At 40.7% G+C, this 20604-nt stretch overlaps 1 protein-coding gene across 6 annotated transcripts in view; it reads right to left on the bottom strand.

The window, feature by feature from the left end:
• LOC136326952 (signal transducer and activator of transcription 5B) overlaps positions 1-20604 on the bottom strand; it is a 73437-nt gene that overhangs the window by 34037 nt on the left and 18796 nt on the right. For 2 of the 6 annotated variants that reach the window (XM_066263602.1, XM_066263601.1), the window contains exon 2: positions 6570-6631. The exons of the other annotated variants lie outside the window; for them this stretch is intronic. The gene's annotated coding sequence lies outside the window, so the exon portion shown is untranslated. The remainder of the gene's footprint in view (positions 1-6569; positions 6632-20604) is intronic. 6 annotated transcript variants of the gene reach the window in all.

Below are 20604 nucleotides of genomic sequence, written 5' to 3'. Positions count from 1 at the left end.
ACCAGAGCCATCTGCTCTTTAAAAAAAAATTTCTAAACACTACTTTATAAGCCATCAAGAAGGCAATTCTCTAACAAAGTCAGATTATTAAACAGATGGGACGAGAACAGAAAGAATAAAAGTATTTGGCTCACAAAGAAATAAACAAGGAAAAATCTGCCCAGGCAACATAGAGATAATAACATTCTGGGAAGACAATCAGTCATAAATCTTGACGTCACAGCCAAATCATTACATATTATTTTGGGAAGAAGAGAAAAAGTAAGGGAGAGAGAATCGGGGGTGGGAGGGAAGGAAGGGCATGAGGGAAGAGGGAGAGCAGCTATTTGCTAAATATAAAGATCAAGTTTTTATCAGTGAGTTATTTATTATGTATTTAGAACTCTCACCCTAAGTATATCTTGGTCCAACACTCACAATCTCAAAAATAAAAAGAGTAGACTCACTCAAGGATCATCACAGCTGCTAAAAACAGCAGGTGATACTTGTTGGAGGACAGGTATCTCTATACAGTGTCAAAGTATTACCTCACACATCACTTCTCATGCACCAAGGGGAGAGGGTATATTTTCAGTGGAAAAAGCTGGCAGACAACATCTTCCTTAACCAAGTACTCAAACATCCCCAATCCTGGGACAAACTGACATTTTATGCCTCCAGATGTGAGGCACAGAAAGGAACACACAAACGAAATGTTCTACCTCTGCTTATGAAGAAACAATCAAACACAAATTGTGAGACTCAGCAAAGACAAAAACGTGGATCTGTTCAAGATTAAAGGAGACTAAAAAAAAAAAAGACAACTATTTAGAACATAATTAAAAACAAAAACAAAACAAAACAAAACAACCCACAGCTCTAAAGGACATTACTGGGACAATTAAATTTAAATTAAATTTTAACATGGCCTATATAGTGAATATTATTGTATCAATATTAGAGTGTTAGAGTTCTTGAGAGCGATAATGGCATTGAGAAGATAAACAATGACATTATTGGTAGATAACACACTCAGGTATTAAAGGGTAAAGTCATGTCTGCAACTTACTTTCAAAGGAATGGGGGATAGTGAGAGGCGTTACCTAAATGTAATAACTGTTAACAATTGGTCAATCTAGGCAAAATGTATGTGCACATTCATTGTTCTATTCTTTCCATTTTTCACAGTAATTAAAAATGCTTTCAAAATCAAAATTAAGGGCAAAAATTCAAGACAGAAACAACAACATCAAAGCAGTGAGAGCAGAGGCTTGACTCTCATCTGGAAATTGTCCCTGGCAGTACATAAATATCTGGACTTCTCAGACTCTGTGCTGCAGCCGGTGGGAGGCTATCATGCAAGTTGGGCTCGCGCCGGCCGGCCGCAGTGGCCTGTACCTTGAATGCATGTGAGTTTCATTCTCCCTGGATTGAAATCCATTTAGCAACTTGAACAACCTACTTGGGAAGAAGCTACAACAATACCCTTTTCCACATAACTAGAAACATTTGCTGTAGCCCAAGAGTAACGGCCATCTGCATTATGGAAGAGGAAGAAATTATTTCAGGCAGCCCTGTGAGAGCCTCAGAATTTCTAGTGAGGTTTGGATCTCTATCCATTTTACACTGTTGATCATTAAGACCACCAACTCATCTTAGAATGTGTCTTTTGTACAGCATGAGTCCTTTAGTTCAGGAAATAAAAATTCCTCAGTCACTACAATATATTGAGTTTCTGTACCATTTAGATGAAAGAGAATCCCTTCCCTCTCATTATCCTTGAGAATTATAGTATAAAGTTCCCACCTCACAAAATCTGCTTTGAAGAGCACCTTGCACTACTAGGTCAGCTCCTAGGAACAGCCTTAGACAATAGAATACACAACAGTGGGAAACTGTTAATAATCTAAATGTACAGAATAGGAGAATGGTTAAACTATAACATTTTAACCTGATGAAATATCATGCAACAATTTAAAATAGAAAGGTTACATTAAAACATAAGTCCAGGTAGACACATTTTCTTAAAGTATTATATAAATAGAAGAATGTTAAGTGAAAAGTGTATGCAGCATCTATGCTGGAGGACAAATACCAGAGAAAGGTCAAAGAGAATCAAACCCTTATTACATTTAGGTAAAGGAGTTTGGGTTCAGTTTTCTGGTAAAGCTTTTATTCATTAAATTTTGTTTAGAATATAACATTTGAAATATAAATTTAATAATCAGGGGCAGTTAGTACAACTCATTGTCCCATTGGAACCAAGTATAAAGGGACATGCAAAAGACACGGGAAGGCCCTGGCCAGTTGGCTCAGTGGTAGAGCGTCGGCCTGGCGTGCAGAAGTCCCGGGTTCGGTTCGATTCCCGGCCAGGGCACACAGGAGAAGCGCCCATCTGCTTCTCCACCCCTCCCCCTCTCCTTCCTCTCTGTCTCTCTCTTCCCCTCCAGCAGCCAGGCTCCATTGGAGCAAAGATGGCCCCGGGTGCTGGGGATGGTTCCTTGGCCTCTGCCCCAGGCGCTAGAGTGGCTCTGCTGGCGGCAGAGCGATGCCCCAGAGGAGCAGAGCATCGCCCCCTGGTGGGCGTGCCGGGTGGATCCCGGTCGGGCGCATGTGGGAGTCTGTCTGACTGTCTCTCCCTGTTTCTAGCTTCGGAAAAATACAAAAAAAAAACACAAAAAAAGCCTGACCTGTGGTGGCACAGTGGATAAAGCGTCGACCTGTAAATGCTGAGGTCGCCGGTTCAAAACCCTGGGCTTGCCTGGTCAAGGCACATATGGGAGTTGATGCTTCCAGCTCCTCCCCCCTTCTCTCTCTCTGTCTCTCCTCTCCCCTCTCTCTCTCTCTCTCTCTCTCTCTCTCTCTCTCTCTCTCCCCCTCCCTCCCTCCCTCTCCCTCTCCTCTCTAAAATGAATAAATAGGCCTGACCTGTGGTGGCGCAGTGGATAAAGCGTCGACCTGTAAATGCTGAGGTCGCCGGTTCAAAACCCTGGGCTTGCCTGGTCAAGGCACATATGGGAGTTGATGCTTCCAGCTCCTCCCCCCTTCTCTCTCTCTGTCTCTCCTCTCCTCTCTCTCTCTCTCTCTCTCTCCCTCCCTCTCCCTCTCCTCTCTAAAATGAATAAATAGGCCTGACCTGTGGTGGCGCAGTGGATAAAGCGTCGACCTGGAAATGCTGAGGTTCAAAACCCTGGGTTTGCCTGGTCAAGGCACATATGGGAGTTGATGCTTCTAGCTCCTCCCCCTTCTTTCTCTCTCTCTCTCTTTCTTTCTCTCTCTCTCTCTCTCTCCCTCTCTCTAAAAATGAATAAATAAAATAAAATTTAAAAAATTAAAAAAAAATAAAATAAAATGAATAAAAAAACAAAACAAAAAACAAACAAGCAAAAAAAACCAAAACCAAACACAAACAAACAAAAGACACGGGAAGAAGTATTTCCCAACACGATTGCATCCAGATTATGACACTTCCTTACAAATTAGGTAGTCTTAATTTAAGTAGGGCATGAAATAGTAAGATTTTAGAATTATAAAATATTTTTTAAATGTATTGATTGATTTTAGTGAGAAAGAGGACGGGAGAGAGAGAGGAACGCTGATCTGTTCCCGTACGCGCCCTGACGGGGGATCAAACAGGCAACCTCTGTGCTTCAGGATGAAGCTCAGCTGAGCTATCTGGCCAGGGAAGAATTATAAAAATTCTTTTAAAAAAATGCAATTCTATCATTTTCAAATATATACCAACTTAATGTGTTTTCAAGTAGTGGTTCAGGACTACTAACAGCTAAGATTAATTTGTAATTTTGACATCTACTTATTTAATATTTTATGGTATTAAAAGCCTTTAAGATGCTTTGTACTCAATAACTATTCATATTATTCTTTTTAAAATAAACCCTTCTTCTAGAACAGCGGTTCTCAACCTGTGGGCGACCCACAGGTTGAGAACCGCTGTTCTAGAAGTAGTGTAAAAGTAAATATTTTTTTGAAGTCCAGAAGAAACAAAAAGTATGTATATGAAAAGTATATGAAAATTTTTTGGTAATTTTTGAACTCAAGTGATGAATCTATAGAAATTCATTATATTAATACTAACTACTCTCCCATATTTAGTGTGTGTGAAAATGTTTACCAAAGTTCAGAATACCAAAAGGGAGGGGAGGTAAACTGGAATGAGACCAGGAGAAGAGTGATCTCAGAGGTAGTGGAGTTTGAATTTAGGAGGTCTAATTTTGATTCCTGAAAGAAATACGAAAAATAGAAAAAGAAAAAAAGTATTTGGGAAAGTCATATTTCAGGATAAGAAATACATATATTTAAGTTCATGTCTGGCTCTTTTTTCATCTTTGATATGACTAAGCAACTGACCCTGCAAACTTGTACCAATTCTTAATAGAATGAAGTGCCCAGAAGACCACTCATAGGCCCTGGTCACATCGCTCAGTTAAGAGTGTCATCCTGATTTGCCAACATTGCGGGTTCTATCCCTGGTCAGGGCACATACAAGGAGCAACCAATGAATGCATAAACAAGTGGAACAACAAATTGATGTCTCTCTCTCTCTCTCTCTCTCTCTCTCCCTTACTCTCACTCTAAAATCAAATTAAAAAAAACCAAACACAGTGGTGCAAAATTTTCTTTTTCAAAACTGCATTCCCTTACCCCTAATGACACACTTGAACACAACTGGCCTATGAGAAGGCCCTTGATAGTTCAAGGGTAACAATTCAAGGCCTCTAGAAGGCTATAGTTGTAAGATCAGATCCCAGAAAGCCTTAGCTGTTGGTTCCTAAATTTATTCCTATCCAAAGGCCAACAGAACTGGGGGGAAATCTTCCTCTTCTGTTGACATCAACTTACTTTGTGCCCAGAACATACACTGAAAGCCAGAGCAAGACTTGTATTCCCTCTTGGATGGTTCACTATCTCAGTAAGGTTGAGCAGAGCAGGCCAGTTCCCAAGAACAGAAAGGCAGCACTGCAGGGCAATCCTGCTATGGAAGCCCTGAGACAATTCTTGGGCTGCGCTCTACACTTTCATGCACATCGACAGCAACGCACACGTAACAATCTTCCCTCTCAACAGGTAACCTGGGAGGAAGACCAAACTACATGGGAACAGCACACCTACCCACCAAACCCAAACTTAGTGCAGAAGAATATAGTATGTCCCCCCCCCCATTTTCAGGTAACTGTGTTCTTTGCATTTACCATAATCATAATCTACTTCATTTTTGCTAATATACACTTATTTGAATGTAAATCCTTTCAAAAAATATGACAGAAAACAAACTTAAATATGCTTTGATTAAAATAAATGGAAAACTAAAATCTTGTCTTTTTTTTTTTTAATTCGTTGAGAGGAGGGGAGGCAGAGACAGACTCCCGCATGCTCTCCCACCGAGATCTACCCAGCAAGCCCACTAGGGGGTGATGCTCTGCCCATCTGGGGTGTTGCTCTGTTGCTCAGCAACTGAGCTCTTCTTAGTGCCTGAGACAGAGACCATGGAACCATTCTCAGTGCCCAGGGCCAACTTGCTCTAATCAAGCCATGGCTGCAGGAGGGGAAGAGAGAGAGAGAGAGAGAAGCAGGTAAGTGTTTCTCCTGTGTGCCCTCACCGGGAATCGAACCTAGGACTTCCACAGGCTGGGCTGATGCTCTCCCACTGAACCAACTGGCCAGGGCCAAATCTTGTCTTTTAAGAGAGAAATGCCTTGTCAGCTAGTTCGTTTGTTTGCTTGCTGGATGGTATTCCATTTGTGAAGCCTGACTACAGCTTTCTGAGGATAAGGTGAAAGTGTGGGTATAACACTCACTGTTTAAATAAAACAAGACCTGCAGTAAAGGTGGCTCCAACAATGGGTTGCAGGTGTTAAGTTAATTCTAATTCTGAGATGAAGTGACATCTCACTATTGTCTTAGAAGTCAAAATGTTTGGCCTCTCAGTGAAAAAAGGTTATCCAGTATAAGAAGTAATAACAGTATCAGGATGGTCAACATTAAGATGAACTAAAACTGTGTACAAGGTAACATTTATCACAGCATTAACACTGGCACTTTGCAATAAAGTATAATATACAATTACTTTTGCAAAAACAAATTACTTTTTTGGAAACATTCTTTCTCACTATGTCCCTACCGGGATATCTATTCAGAGCCTAGCACTGTGAGCTTGGGTGAATGTTCCTAAGATGTACAACAGGTGTACTGAAAAACTCCCAACTCTGAACTAACAGTTTTTGCGCCAGTAATACACCAGCCAGGATAACGGCTTCTACGTCTACACTCTTTTACAGGCTGCACTGTTACAGGAAGAAGCAAAGAGCAGCGATTTCCTTCCAAAAGGTCAGCTGCCTCAGACAGACCAAACAGAAAGCAGTTAATTCTTGCCAACTTCCCCTCCTGCTTCTGCAGCTTGTACGCAATAGCATTTGGTTTCCAGTAAAGCTCCAAAGAAAAACAAAGCGAATGTGAGAACCAGAACCTTAAAGTGTCTCACTTGGCTAAATTAAAACCAATACAATCACACAGAGATACACTTTAAACAGCAGTGAGGCTGTGAAAAACTACCAGGTTTAATGTGGACTTACATGAGGAAAAGGACAGGGCTGGAACCATCCTGGACTTACACTAACGCTCCAGAAGTCACTGCCTAAAAATAAAATGGTATTTGGGCTATAATAAATGTGACAACATGTAAGGTTCCTAGTTGGTTGACATAAAAATAAATCTTTAGCTTTCCCCTTCTCAAACTAAAGTCAAATCATCGCCCAACACACTAAGGCCCTGGCCAAGTTCAATGCTGACAATCAGTAGAAGCATGTATACAGTGGTCATACAGTTTCTTAGATTAGACATGGAGAAAAAACTGAATGACAAGGAACAAAAAGAGGAAGCAGACAGAAAAAATTATTTTAAATCTTCTTTAGGTAGTAACCCAAACAGTTATGAAATAATATTGAAAACCCGCCCACCTTCAAAGAAACAACACATTCTCACGTAGACTTCTTTAAATTAAGAGAGCATCTATGCATCCAATCTTCCTAGTGGCAACAAATTAGATCACTTTTTTAAAAATTATAATTTATCCTAGCGTGCGGAGGACCCGGGTTCGATTCCCGGCCAGGGCACACAGGAGAAGCGCCCATTTGCTTCTCCACCCCTCCGCCGCGCTTTCCTCTCTGTCTCTCTCTTCCCCTCCCGCAGCCAAGGCTCCATTGGAGCAGAGATGGCCCAGGCGCTGGGCATGGCTCTGTGGCCTCTGCCTCAGGCGCTAGAGTGGCTCTGGTCGCAATATGGCGACGCCCAGGATGGGCAGAGCATCGCCCCCTGGGGGGCAGAGCACCGCCCCTGGTGGGCGTGCCGGGTGGATCCCGGTCGGGCGCATGCGGGAATCTGTCTGACTGTCTCTCCCTGTTTCCAGCTTCAGAAAAATGAAAAAAAAAATAAAAATAAAAATAAAAATAAAAAATTATAATTTATTAAGTTAAAGAAATAGAGCTAGTTAAATAACTTTAAATACATAAAAATTACAAGGTATACAAGGTATAAAAACTGAGTTGTAACATTTTTAATGACTTATAAAGGCCATTTCATCTACAGTATGTCCGTAAAATCATGGTGCACTTTTGACCGGTCACAGGAAAGCAACAAAGACGATAGAAATGTGAAATCTGCACCAAATAAAAGGAAAACTCTCCCAGTTTCATACCTATTCAGTGCAGTTCGATGTGGGCTCACGCACAGATTTTTTAGGGCTCCTTAGGTAGCTATCCCGTATAGCCTCTACAGACTCGTCACTGACTGATGGCCTACCAGAACGGGTTTCTCCACCAAACTGCCGGTTTCCTTCAACTGCTTATCCCACCGAGTAATGTTATTCCTATGTGGTGGCGCGTCATCATAAACGCACCGATATTCACGTTGCACTTTGGTCACGGATTTGAATTTAGTGAGCCACAGAACACACTGAACTTTCCTCTGTACTGTCCACATCTCGACTGGCATGGCTGTGGGCTACTCCACTGTATGCACAGTGTTACGTCATCATCTGCGCATGTGCACATGCTGCCACATCATCCTACAGAAACTGGGAGGGTTTTCCTTTTATTTGGTGCAGATTTCACATTTCTATCGTCTTTTGTTGTTTTCCTGTGACTGGTCAAAAGTGCACCATGACTTTATGGACACACTGTATATTAATTTTAAAGAAGTATTAGCAAAATATAACATGGGAAAACATCAATTCTACCAATTATCATAATTTATGTAAAATGTTGTTTTCCCCCCTATGGTCCCCCAATAAGAACGCCTCTAATCAACTTTTTTTTTTTTTTATTCATTTTTAAAGAGGAGAAAGAGAGACAGAGAGGAGAGAGAGACAGAGAGAGAGAAGGGGGGAGGAGCTGGAAGCATCAACTCCCATATGTGCCTTGACCAGGCAAGCCCAGGGTTTCAAACCGGCGACCTCAGCATTTCCAGGTCAACACTTTATCTACTGTGCCACCACAGGTCAGGCCTCTAATCAGCTTTTTGTAATTAGCTGATATATATTCATATACTGTCAATTAATTTTATTAGCCTGATAAAACTAAGTGAAATATAACCCAAAATAGTTACATTTACAAAACAGTTATATATCATTTGTCATGCAGTCAACTAATGTTTATTGACCTTTTCCTATCTTTCAGGATTGAAAACAAATGTTACCTTATGGATTTGTCAAAATCGTCCCTCAAGATAAGTAATAGCGCCTGACCTGTGGTGGCGAAATGGATAAAGCATTGATCTGGAATGCTGAGGTTGCCAGTTCGAAACCCCAGACTTGCCCCAACAAGGCACATATAGGAGTTGATGATTCCTACTCCTCCTACTTGTTTCTTTCTTTCTTTCTTTCTTTCTTTCTTTCTTTCTTTCTTTCTTTCTTTCTTTCTTTCTTTCTTTCTTTCTTTCTTTCTCTCTTTCTTTCTTTCTCTCTTTCTCCCCTGTCCCTCTCAAAAATGAATTTAGTCTTACCAGACGGTGGCGCAGAGGATAGAGCATCAGACTGGGATGCGGAGGACCCAGGTTCAAGACCCCAAGGTCGCCAGCTTGAGCACAGGCTCATCTGGTTTGAGCAAAAAGCTCACCAGCTTGGACCCAAGGTCACTGGCTCAAGCAAGGGGTTACTTGTTCTGCTGAAGGCCCACGGTCAAGGCACACATGAGAAAGCAATCAATGAACAACTAAGGTGTTGCAACGAAAAACTGATGATTGATGCTTCTCATCTCTCTCCGTTCCTGTCTGTCCCTATCTATCCCTCTCTCTCTGACTCTCTCTCTGTCTCTCTAAAAAAAAATAATAGATTTAAAATTTTTTTGAAAAAGTAATAGCACTTTTTATATAAAAAACCCTAAGAATCAGATTGATAAGAACCTGCTCAATACCATAAACAGTAGCATATTTAATTATATTAACTGCCAATTTTAAGAGATAATTTATTTTTCACATTTCTGTTGTTATCACTAAGATTTTGCTTTTATATTTTTTCTTAAATTCATATGTATACATGCAGTATTTACAAATTAGAGCCTTTTAAGTGTAAAGGTGGAAAAGTAGAAAACTTTTGAAGCTTTTTCAACCAGGTTGGTTCCTGGCTTACTTTTGTCTACATACGATTTACAAGAAAATGTGATGGGTCCTTCAGAAGGGCTCCTACAGCATGTCATAGGGCTCTATGTGGTTTCCAACCCTCTAGTTTCAGGTTGTGGTGGCAACAGAGACACCAGGCTTTTTGTGAGACAGGCTTGTGTTCTAAAGATTCTAGGCTTTGATGATGGAGAGTATGTAACCCACTCTAAGATTACCTCCTTCAAAAGGAACACAGCTTGGGGCTCAAGGAAAAACTTGTTAGTTTGTAATACATGCTAAGTTAACTGCTGTTACCAACACTAGAAACTGTTTCATGTTGGAAACAAAATAAACGATTACATATCTAAGCCTTTTCTACACTTCATCAACAAACTTTAAATAACACCAAAGGAACTAGCACAGAGAGGAGAAAAAGAGAGTAGGAGTAGTGATAGTAAATAATAGCAACAGTAGTAATAATAAACATTCGAGGGGCTCTTACTACGTCGTGAACTCATGCACTCCTGTATGCCCTCTATATGCACCCTTATTTAGTCCTCGTGAAAAGCCTGTAAGGCAGTACAATTATTATTTTCATTCTACAGATGAGGAAACAGGCTTAACAGGAAATGTGCCCAAACTCCTGCAGCAAGAAAGTGAAGGATCAGCACCGCTGTTCACCTCCAGGGCGCCAGCTCTTTGCTTATTAAAACACTAGTACTTACTGAAACTTCTCACCCATCCAAATGCATTTTCTCTCACAAGATACCTGTGGTTTAAGACTGCTTTATGATAAAAGCTACAAAGTAAATTAACACAAAATGCAACTCACAGGTAGCTATAAAAAAATATTTGACACTCCAAAAATGCTTTATATACGATTCCCTACCCTAAGGGCAGAGAAAATCTAGGTGACAAACCTGACTGACAACCAACAGAAGACATACTGGGGGTTTGGTGGTTCACGGTCACGCCTCTACATCAATCAGAAATTAGCCAAAAGTGTTAAGATTGTAAAAGGGAGTGGGAGGAGAGGAGAGAAACAAGAACAGTGCTGGGGGTGGGTAACTTTCCAATGAGGCCAAAACCTAGATCCTGACCGCTTGTGGTCAGAATTAACATTGTGACATTTCCTATGAGGGGCAGAGTGGTTGGTTATACTTGTTATTTTTGTTCCCAAATGCCTTATTGGTTTTCCATTAGATACATTATTATCCATCCCCAGTATTTACCAGGGAACATCCTAATCTCCAGTTTTCTCATTAAAGTGACAATAATCATTCATATTGATACAAATGAGAAAACAGCTTGAGAAATATTCCAGTGGGTAAGATAGGACAGTAAAGGATACTCAAGTCAGTTGTCATCTGGATAACTGTTCACATTATACTGATAATTAAATGTCAACTTACTTAATGCTGATGTGCATATGAAGTTATGGGTCAGGTATAAATGATAAATTCCTGAGATAATAAATACTGACATGACAGATGTAGAAATAACCACGTTGCTGTGTACAGTGTACATTAAATACCTGGCCAAATGTTAGCAGATCATCTGGGTTCACTAACGACACCACTAAGAAGTAGTTACTCTTACATAAGTGGAAGACAACTTCTGAATTTAACAGTGTTATGTAACACGTCAAGGGGAAATTTGGAACAAGGAACCTGGAAATTCTACACTTCAATGAAAAGTGCCTCATGCCTGACCAGGCGGTGGCGCAGTGGATAAAGCGTCGGACTGGGATGCAGAGGACCCAGGTTCGAGACTCCGAGGTCGCCAGCTTGAGCGCAGGCTCATCTGGTTTGAGCAAAAGCTAACCAGCTTGGACTCAAGGTCGCTGGCTCCAGCAAGGGGCTACTCGGTCTGCTGAAGGCCTACTCGTGGTCAAGGCACATATGAGAAAGCAATCAATGAACAACTAAGGTGTTGCAATGTGCAATGAAAAACTAATGATTGATGCTTCTCATCTCTCTCCATTCCTGTCTGTCTGTCCCTGTCCCTGTCTATCCCTCTCTCTGACTCACTCTCTGTCTCTGTAAAAAATAAAAAAATGAAAAAGAAAGGTGCCTCATACCATCTTTACCGCTTCCAGATTAAAAAAATAAATAAAATAAAAAAGAATCAACACAATACCTGTATTCTATGCCTTTTATCATGTTGATCATCCTAGTTTTTTGTGTTTTTTTTTCATTTTTCTGAAGCTGGAAACGGGGAGAGACAGACTCCCGCATGCGCCCGACCGGGATCCACCCGGCACGCCCACCAGGGGCGTCGCCATGTTGCGACCAGAGCCACTCTAGCGCCTGAGGCAGAGGTCACAGAGCCATCCCCAGCGCCCGGGCCATCTTTGCTCCAATGGAGCCTTAGCTGCGGGAGGGGAAGAGAGAGACAGAGAGGAAAGCGCGGCAGAGGGGTGGAGAAGCAAATGGGCACTTCTCCTGTGTGCCCTGGCCGGGAATCGAACCCGGGTCCTCCGCATGCTAGGCCGACGCTCTACCGCTGAGCCAACCGGCCAGGGCGATCATCCTAGTTTTAAAAGGTAGAATGCTTCACCTCTCTAGAATGAGAATGTGCCCTCTATTCTGGGCATAAGAACTAGAGCAATTTTGAGCTACCTGTTACTTGACTACACTGTAAGATATCATAGGACAGGAACCATTTCTCATTCATTTGGATTCCATGGTACATGGTAGCTATTCAAAAAATTGTGTGATAAATATAATTTTGGTAGACCTTGAGTTACACAAAGAACCGAAATTGTGGGAAATGGCTGGTTGGTCAGTTATTTCCTCAAGATGTTATTTTTAACACTGTGGAGGTCATTAAGTTGAGTCCTTATTACAGGAATAATGGGACTGAATCACACACTGTAGAAACTGTGACGGAGGTTTTGACTCATCATTGGTGCTAATCAAGGCAAATATAATTGCAAGTTGTACCATTCCATAAATATCGTGACAAGTTTGTAAAACAGACCTAACACCCTGGTGCAGCAATTTCAAAAAGGAAAATTACATGAAATGTGATGATGCTAATATGAGCAGAAATTCCAAAGAGAGCTTTTTATTTGTGCAAACTAAACTGTTTCTTTTTTAAAAAAGATATCTCAAAAATAAGTTGAGTATAAACAGAAAGTGCAATGTTTATCAACAATTCACTCCTTCTGCTAACATGTATATTACCAGATACAATCCAGAAAGATTTATCATTGTGCCAAAACAATAGGATAAAGTTCTACATGCAGAATGTGGATTAACAATGGACGGATGTCTCAGGACCAATAGCATTAGTCTGATAGACACTGCATCTGTTATTTATCTCCTAAGAGTTCTTCAATGACAGGATCAAATGCCAGCTCACACAGGTATTTCAGTAAATACAACCATGTTTGATTACAGACCAATTTTTATTCAAGACATACTTCCATGTAGCAAAGTAAATTTAGCAAATGAAAATACAGTGTTGAACTGCTATGGATGTCTCCTACCCCTGCCAAAAATGACAAGCTGCTTGCTCAGACGCTGTCACTAATTAGCAGCTGCTGCTATAAAGAAAACCAAACCAAGCGCCAATAAAAGCATACTGAACTGGCCCTATGACAAGGAACGGAAAATGCAAGAATCTATTTGTGACTAGTAAACTTTCAAAATGTTGGCAATCTAAATGTGGGAGTCCTGCGGCAGGGCAACTGATGGCCTTCACATTTAAACAAGAAGGACTAGAAGAGTCTCCTAGCATCCTGAGGGTCACAGAAATCCCATAGTACTGAGATTACTGAACTCCATCACAACCATTTCCACCTCTCCAACAGGAGTCAGATTTGATATGGGGGAATTTTTCATTGTTACTTTTGTCTCTGGTATACTAACACCTGCATTTATAGACATCACTAAAATTGAATATTAAGAATACCTTTCAGATTCTCATGGCGTTGGCCCAAACTCTCATGGTTGGATCTAGTTGTTGTCCCTCCACTTTACAGGTAGAGAAAATGGAGTCAAGGAATGCAGAAGTGATCTGCCCAGTGCAAATGAGCAGTGGCTATAGGGGGGTAGAAAAAATCACTCTACTAGCCTGGTGTTCAGGGTTCAGTGTTAAGGGGCTCTAGAAGTCACCCATAAATTAAGATCCTGCTTGAAATCTATATTGCACAGGCTACTTTTTAAATCATTCTCCAAGGCCCTATCTCTCTCTTTCTCTGTGTTTCTTTACCAAACAGCTCTCCCAGGATATTTCTTTTTCCTCAACTAGTTTCTATCCTTTAAACAAAAAAAAATTAAGGGTATTTCCTCTTTACTTTCAGTTCTCTTACTCTCGTTTTCCCTCTCCCTCCGAGCAGACTGATAGAAAGCCATTACTATGTTATTTATATTTGGATAATAGAATCAGGTTGTCTCTGTAGCAACTACTCAGAAAAATGAGAATGAAAAAAGAGAGAAAAAAAGGAAGGAAAGATGGAAGGAAAAAGGAAGAAAGGCAGGGAGGGAGGGCTAGACTGGAAAGAAAGGAAAGGGAAGGGAGGAGAGAGAAGGAGGGAAGCAGGAAGGAAAATACAGAGAAAAGGAACGAGTATGAGCATATCATTTCATAATGAAGCTGCAATCAACACCTCTTTTGTAGCTGCTGCCCTTCATGTAGAGTCTGCCTTAATGTCTGTATAAACAATTATAATAATGTACCGGTAATTTTCCAGTTCATAATCAGGCTGTAACAATGAGAACAATTTGCTTTATGAAACACAGAGAAAGACTGATCTTTGATAGTGCTGTCAGTGCAGGTTTATCAGCAAGACTCGGAAGAGATAAGCCTACTGACATAAAGATTAGGAATCACATTTTCAAAGCTTAATAACCCCCTGGCGGTATGGAACAAGCTGTTGAATTAACTTGTCTTTGGATACTTATTGTGTATGCATCATTGGCTAGCTCGAGGTACAAAGCAAGAACTCGAAATCCAGGAGGAAGAAAAATTGTCAAGACTCCAAGCAAAAGGGTCAAATTAAAAAAACAAGTTAAGAATAAGCCAGACAGATAGGGACAAATATTGTACGACTCCACTTGTATAAGGTACCCAGGGTAGTCAAATTTATATAGAGAAAAAGTAGAATGGCAGTTGCTGGAGACTGGGGGAGGAGGACGGGAATTATTGTTTAATGGGTACAGTTTCAACTTGGGATAACAAAGTTTTGGAGATAGCTGGTAGTGATGGTTGCATTATAATGTGAATACACTTAATACCACTTAAAAATGGTTCAAATGGTAAAAATTTTAATTTTTTTTTAACTTTTTAAAAAATTTTATTTATTCATTTTTTAGAGAGGAGAGAGAGAGACAGAGACAGAGAGAAGGGGGGAGGAGCTGGAAGCATCAACTTCCATATGTGCCTTGACCAGGGTTTCGAACGGCGACCTCAGCATTTCCAAGTCGACACTTTATCCACTGCGCCACCACAGGTCAGGCTAATTTTTTAAAATTTTAATTTTAATGGGGGAAAAAAAGCTAGTTCTTGCCTAGTAAACTCACATTTCTTCCATCCTTAACTGAATCCTAAGGAAACGGAGAATTGGCTTTCGCTTCTCTTTTCTCCCTTCCACAGTAAGAAGCATGCTTTGAGGGTTGAAGCAGTCTCTGAATACACCCCCTCTATGGAGATTACAGGGGAATGAGTGGAATTAAGGTACCTTCAACACCAACCAACGCTTATTATCAGAGATGAGCATCTATCTACCTGTCTACCATAAACAAATGTATGCGATCAACCTTCTCATAGAAACAGTCAGTATTTATTTAATGAATACTTAACTGAGCACCTACTAGAGCAAGGGTTATTCCAGGTACTGAAGATACAGCAGGAGACAAAATAAACATGTGTTTTATGGAACTTACACTCAAGTATCTACTCTTAAACACTTAAAAGTTTAAATAAATATAGTCTACTTTCTCATTTCTGTTTTTAATTTTCTTTTTATTTCTGTTGGGGGTCGAAAGGATACCACTATTATAAAACCTTACAGGTAAACAACAAAGTCTGTGCACTCAAAGCAATATTTGGAAAAAAGTTTTCAAAGGATCTCAACAAAATCAGAATGACAAGGGCGATGACTAGCTTTTGCGAAAGGCCTGACAATATAAAAGCAATTTCTTATGAAACCAGGACATCTGTTCATCCCTGCTCAGAGTTTATCATATTTATGGAGCTATAGGATGTGCAAAACGAATTGGGTCTAATCAAGGATTCCACAGTTAAGATCATTTCAGTGTGGTATTAGTCCAGCTTTTTTTCCAGCATACACAGTTTTATTTAGAGAATAACTTCCATGCTTGCCACAAGCAAATAATTTACCTTTCAAAGACGATTTCCAGATTTAATCTGTACAAGGTACTAAAAAATATAGAGCAGGGGTCCCTGAACTTTTTACACAGGGGGCCAGTTCACTGTCCCTCAGACTGTTGGAGGGTCGGACTATAAAAAAAAAACTATAAAAAAATCCCTATGCACACTGCACATATCTTATTTTAAAGTAAAAAACCAAAACAGGAACAAATACAATATTTAAAATAAAGAACAAGTAAATTTAAATCAACAAACTGACCAGTATTTCAATGGGAACTATGGGCCTGCTTTTGGCTAATGAGATAATCAATGTCCGGTTCCATATTTGTCACTGCTAGCCGGAACAAGTGATAGGACGCGCTTCTGGAGCCCTGACGCGTGCGTCGCGCATCACCGGAAGTAGTACTGTACGTGAGCGACGCCACATACAGTGCTCCTCTCACTGACCACCAATGAAAGAGGTGCCCCTTCCAAAAGTGCCGCGGGGGCCGGATAAATGGCCTCGGGGGGCCACATGCAGCCCGCGGGCCGTAGTTTGGGGGCCCCTGATATAGAGTATCAAGTTAAAATTCGCAATGAGTGCTCGCTTCAGTAGCACATACACTAAAATTCACAACGGAACTCAAATTTCTACCCATCACCTCATAGCAGCACAAGGTGCTAGGTGGCTAGCAAATATTTAGTTTCTTTTTTTCCCCATGAAATAAAATATAGGTCAAATGCTACTCAAATAACAAATATTGCCTGACTAGGTGGTGGCACAGTGGATAGAGCATCAACCTGGGACGCTGAGGACCCAGGTTCGAAACCCTGAGGTCACCCGCTTGAGTGCGAGCTCGACAGCTTGAGTGTGGGGTCGCTGGCTTGAATGTAGGGTCATAGACATGACCCCATGGTTTCTGGCTTAAGCCCAAAGGTTGCTGGCTGGAAGCCCAAGGTTGCTGGCTTGAGTCCAAGGTCTCTGGCTTGAGCAAGGGGTCACTGGCTTGGCTGGAGCCGCGGGGTCAAGGCACGTATGAGAAGCAATCAATGAACAACTAAAGTGTCACAAGTACGAGTTGATACTTACCTCCCTTCCTGTCAGCCTGTCTGTCTCTCTTTTGCTAAACAAAAAACAAGAAGCTAGCAAACAAACAAATACTATCACAGTAAAACCTAGATATAATGAAAATATTTAGAAATACTTGAAAATGTGCCAGCTGTTTCTCAAATTAACACAACAGTATTTTACTTAATATAATATAATGAATTTTAAGACAAAAGAATCAGACTCCTTGGAGCATAACAACTTAAATTTTCATCTAAGAAAATATTTTAGCCCTGGCCTGACAGTTCAGTTGGTTAGAGCATCGTCCAATACACCAAGGTTGCAATTCAATTCCCAGTCAAGGCACATACAAGAATCTCTCTCTCTCTCCCCTCCTTCTCTCTCACTCTCTTCTCTCTCTAAAATAAATTTTAAAAAGAAAATATTTTAAATATTCTAAAGTACGTTGTCATGACACTTCTCTGAAGACAATATACAAATGGCCAATAGAGATATGAAAAGATGCTCAATATTACTAACCATCAGAGAAATGCAAATTAAAACCACAATGAGGGGCCTGACCTGTGGTGGCGCAGTGGATAAAGCCTCGACCTGGAAATGTTGAGGTCGCCAGTTTGAAACCCTGGGCTTGCCTGGTCAAGGCACATATGGGAGTTGATGCTTCCTGCTCCTCCCCCACTTCTCTCTCTCCTCTCTCTCTCTTTCCCCCTCTCTCTCTCCTTTCTAAAATGAATAAATAGCCTGACCTGTGGTGGCACAGTGGATAAACGTCAACCTGGAAATGCTGAGGTCGCCGGTTCAAAACCCTGGGCTTGCCTGGTCAAGGCACATGTGGGAGTTGATGCTTCCAGCTCCTCCCCTGTCTCTCTGTCTCTCTCTCTCTCCCTCTCTCTCTCCTCTCTAAAATGGATAAATAAAACAAACAAACAAACAAAAAAATAAAATGAATAAATAAAATTTTTTTAATAATAAAAGAAAAGAAAACCACAATGAGATATCACCTCATACCTGTCAGAATGGCTATCATCAATAAATCAACAAATAACAAGTGTTGGAGAGGATGTGGAGAAAAGGGAACCCTTGTGCATTATTGGTGGGAATGCAGACTGGTACAGCAGTTGTGGAAAGCAGTACAACATTATTGCAAAAAATTAAAATGGAACTGCCTTATGACACAGAAATTCCACTGCTGGCAATATATCCAAAGAAACCCGAAACACTAATAAATTTGAAAGAATATATGCACCTCTATGTTTATTGCAATGTTATATATAATAGTCAAGATTTGGAAGCAGTGAAGTGCCTATCAGTAGATGAGTAGTTAAAAAAGCTGTGGTACAGCCTGACGAGGCAGTGGTGCAGTGGATAGAGCATCGGACTGGGATGTAGAGGACCCAGGCTCGAGACCCCGAGGTCGCCAGTTCGAGCGCGGGCTCATCTGGTTTGAGCAAAAGCTCACCAGCTTGGACCCAAAGTCACTGGCTCAAGCAAGGAGTTACTCGGTCTGCCAAAGGCCCACGGTAAAGGCATAGTTGTCACAACAAAAAACTGAAGATTGATGCTTCACATCTCTCTCCGTTCCTGTCTGTCCGTCCCTATCTACCCCTCTCTCTGACTCTCTCTTTGTCTCCGTAAAAAAAAAAAAAAAAAAAAAAGCTGTGGTACATATACACAATGGACTACTCATCAGCCATAAAAAGAAGGAAATTTTACCTTTTGAGATAGCATGGATAGACCTGGAAGTTATTATGCTAAGTGAACTAAGCCAGCCAGAGAAAGACAAATACCATATGATTTCACTTATATGTGGAATCCAATAAACAAAATAAACTAACAAACAAAATAGAAACAGACTCACAGATATGGAGAACAAACTGACAAAGGTGGAGGATGGTGCCTGACCAGGCGGTGGCACAGTGGATAGAATGTCGGATTGGGATGCAGAGGACCCAGGTTTGAGACCCTGAGGTCGCCGGCTTGAGCACGGGCTCATCCGGTTTGAGCAAAGCTCACCAGCTTGGACCCCAAGGTCGCTGGCTTGAGCAAGGGGTTACTCAGTCTGCTGAAGGCCCGTGGTCAAGGCACATATGAGAAAGCAATCAATGAACAACTAAGGCAGGGGTCGAGAACCTATGGCTCGTGAGCCAGATGTGGCTCTTTTGATGGCTGCATCTGGCTCACAGACAAATCTTTAATAAAAAAAAATGTTAAAAATATAAAACATTCTCATGTATTACAATCCATTCATTTCCTATCGCTCATGTTCATGGTTGCGGGTGGCTGGAGCCAATCACAGCTGTCCTCCGGGACAACACCAAATTTTTATTGGATAATGCTAAGGTACACAGGTTGTTGTATGGCTCTCATGGAATTACATTTTAAAGTATGTGGCATTCATGGCTCTCTCAGCCACAAAGGTTCCTGACCCCTGAACTAAGATGTCACAACGAAAAACTGATGACTGATGCTTCTCATCTCTCTCCGTTCCTATGTGTCCGTCCCTATCTATCCCTCTCTCTGACTCTCTGTCTCTGTAGAAAAAAAAAAAAAGGTGGAGGAGGGTAGAGGGGGGATAGATGTGATGGATGGAGACTTGACTTGGGATGGTGAACACACAATTCAGTGTACAGACGATGTGTTGTATAATTGTGCACCTTAAATCTGTATAATTTTATTAACCAATGTCACCCAATAAATTCAATAAAAAATTTTAAAAATAAAATAGGTTGTCATATTATATTAGGGAAAATGTTTTTCTTTTATGAAAATAATCTTCAATCATATTGAGGAATTAACATTCAATAAAGTTTATCAGAATGTTTTAAGTGTTAGAATTAACGTACTTTGGCACCATACTAAAATAAAGGGGTTCCTAAAGCCCACCTTACTAAAAGCTACTGGATGTTTTATTTAACATTAAAAAGTCAGCTAATTTGGCTTAGACATCAGCCAATATTCAGAGCAACACAGAAGTGCTATCCATTTCTTCAAAAGTTCTTTCTAGAATTTGGATCTAAAAAAATTAATATAAACTAAGTAGGAAGGCCTGAAGAACCAAGCGCACTGGCATTCAGGCCTCAACAGAGGCTCCAGAATCTTTCTACCAAGACAGACATCTAAAGCTGCGTTCAGTCTTTCCGGGTTGGCGTTAGCATCACCTCATCCACAGAGAATGAGAAACTACTCCCCTCCCTTAGATAAGACTAAACCGACGGGGGAGGGGGGGTTCTTTTGAAAGAAAAATTTCAGCTGTAACTAGAACTCAAATTTTAAGCATTAACTTCAAGTATACCATAAAAAAATTAATAATAGCTAAGACCAAAAAAAAAGAATACAATTGTTTCCTAGGCAAACTAAGTTTCAACTCCCTCCCCAAAGCAAACCAAAATAAACAAAAACTCTGTCTAAAAGTGATCTGATAGTAGAGCAATACCCAAAACAGAATGGGGTTGTTTTAGTTTTAAAGTTGTAAGCAAGGTCACATAGGTAACAAGAGACAATTTAGGCTGATGCATCAAAGTTTAACACTTCTGTAATGAAACAACAGGCAGCCAACTCCCAGCCTCTTCCCTATACCTTCTTTCTGGTCACCCTACAAATGAAATTGTATTCCGAAATCTATTTGCATG

The sequence above is a fragment of the Saccopteryx bilineata genome, chromosome 2 (genome assembly GCF_036850765.1).
Source record: "Saccopteryx bilineata isolate mSacBil1 chromosome 2, mSacBil1_pri_phased_curated, whole genome shotgun sequence".
In the NCBI taxonomy this organism is placed as follows: domain Eukaryota; kingdom Metazoa; phylum Chordata; class Mammalia; order Chiroptera; family Emballonuridae; genus Saccopteryx; species Saccopteryx bilineata.
Note: the sequence above shows the minus strand (reverse complement) of the source record. Positions and strands in the feature narration are given on the sequence as shown.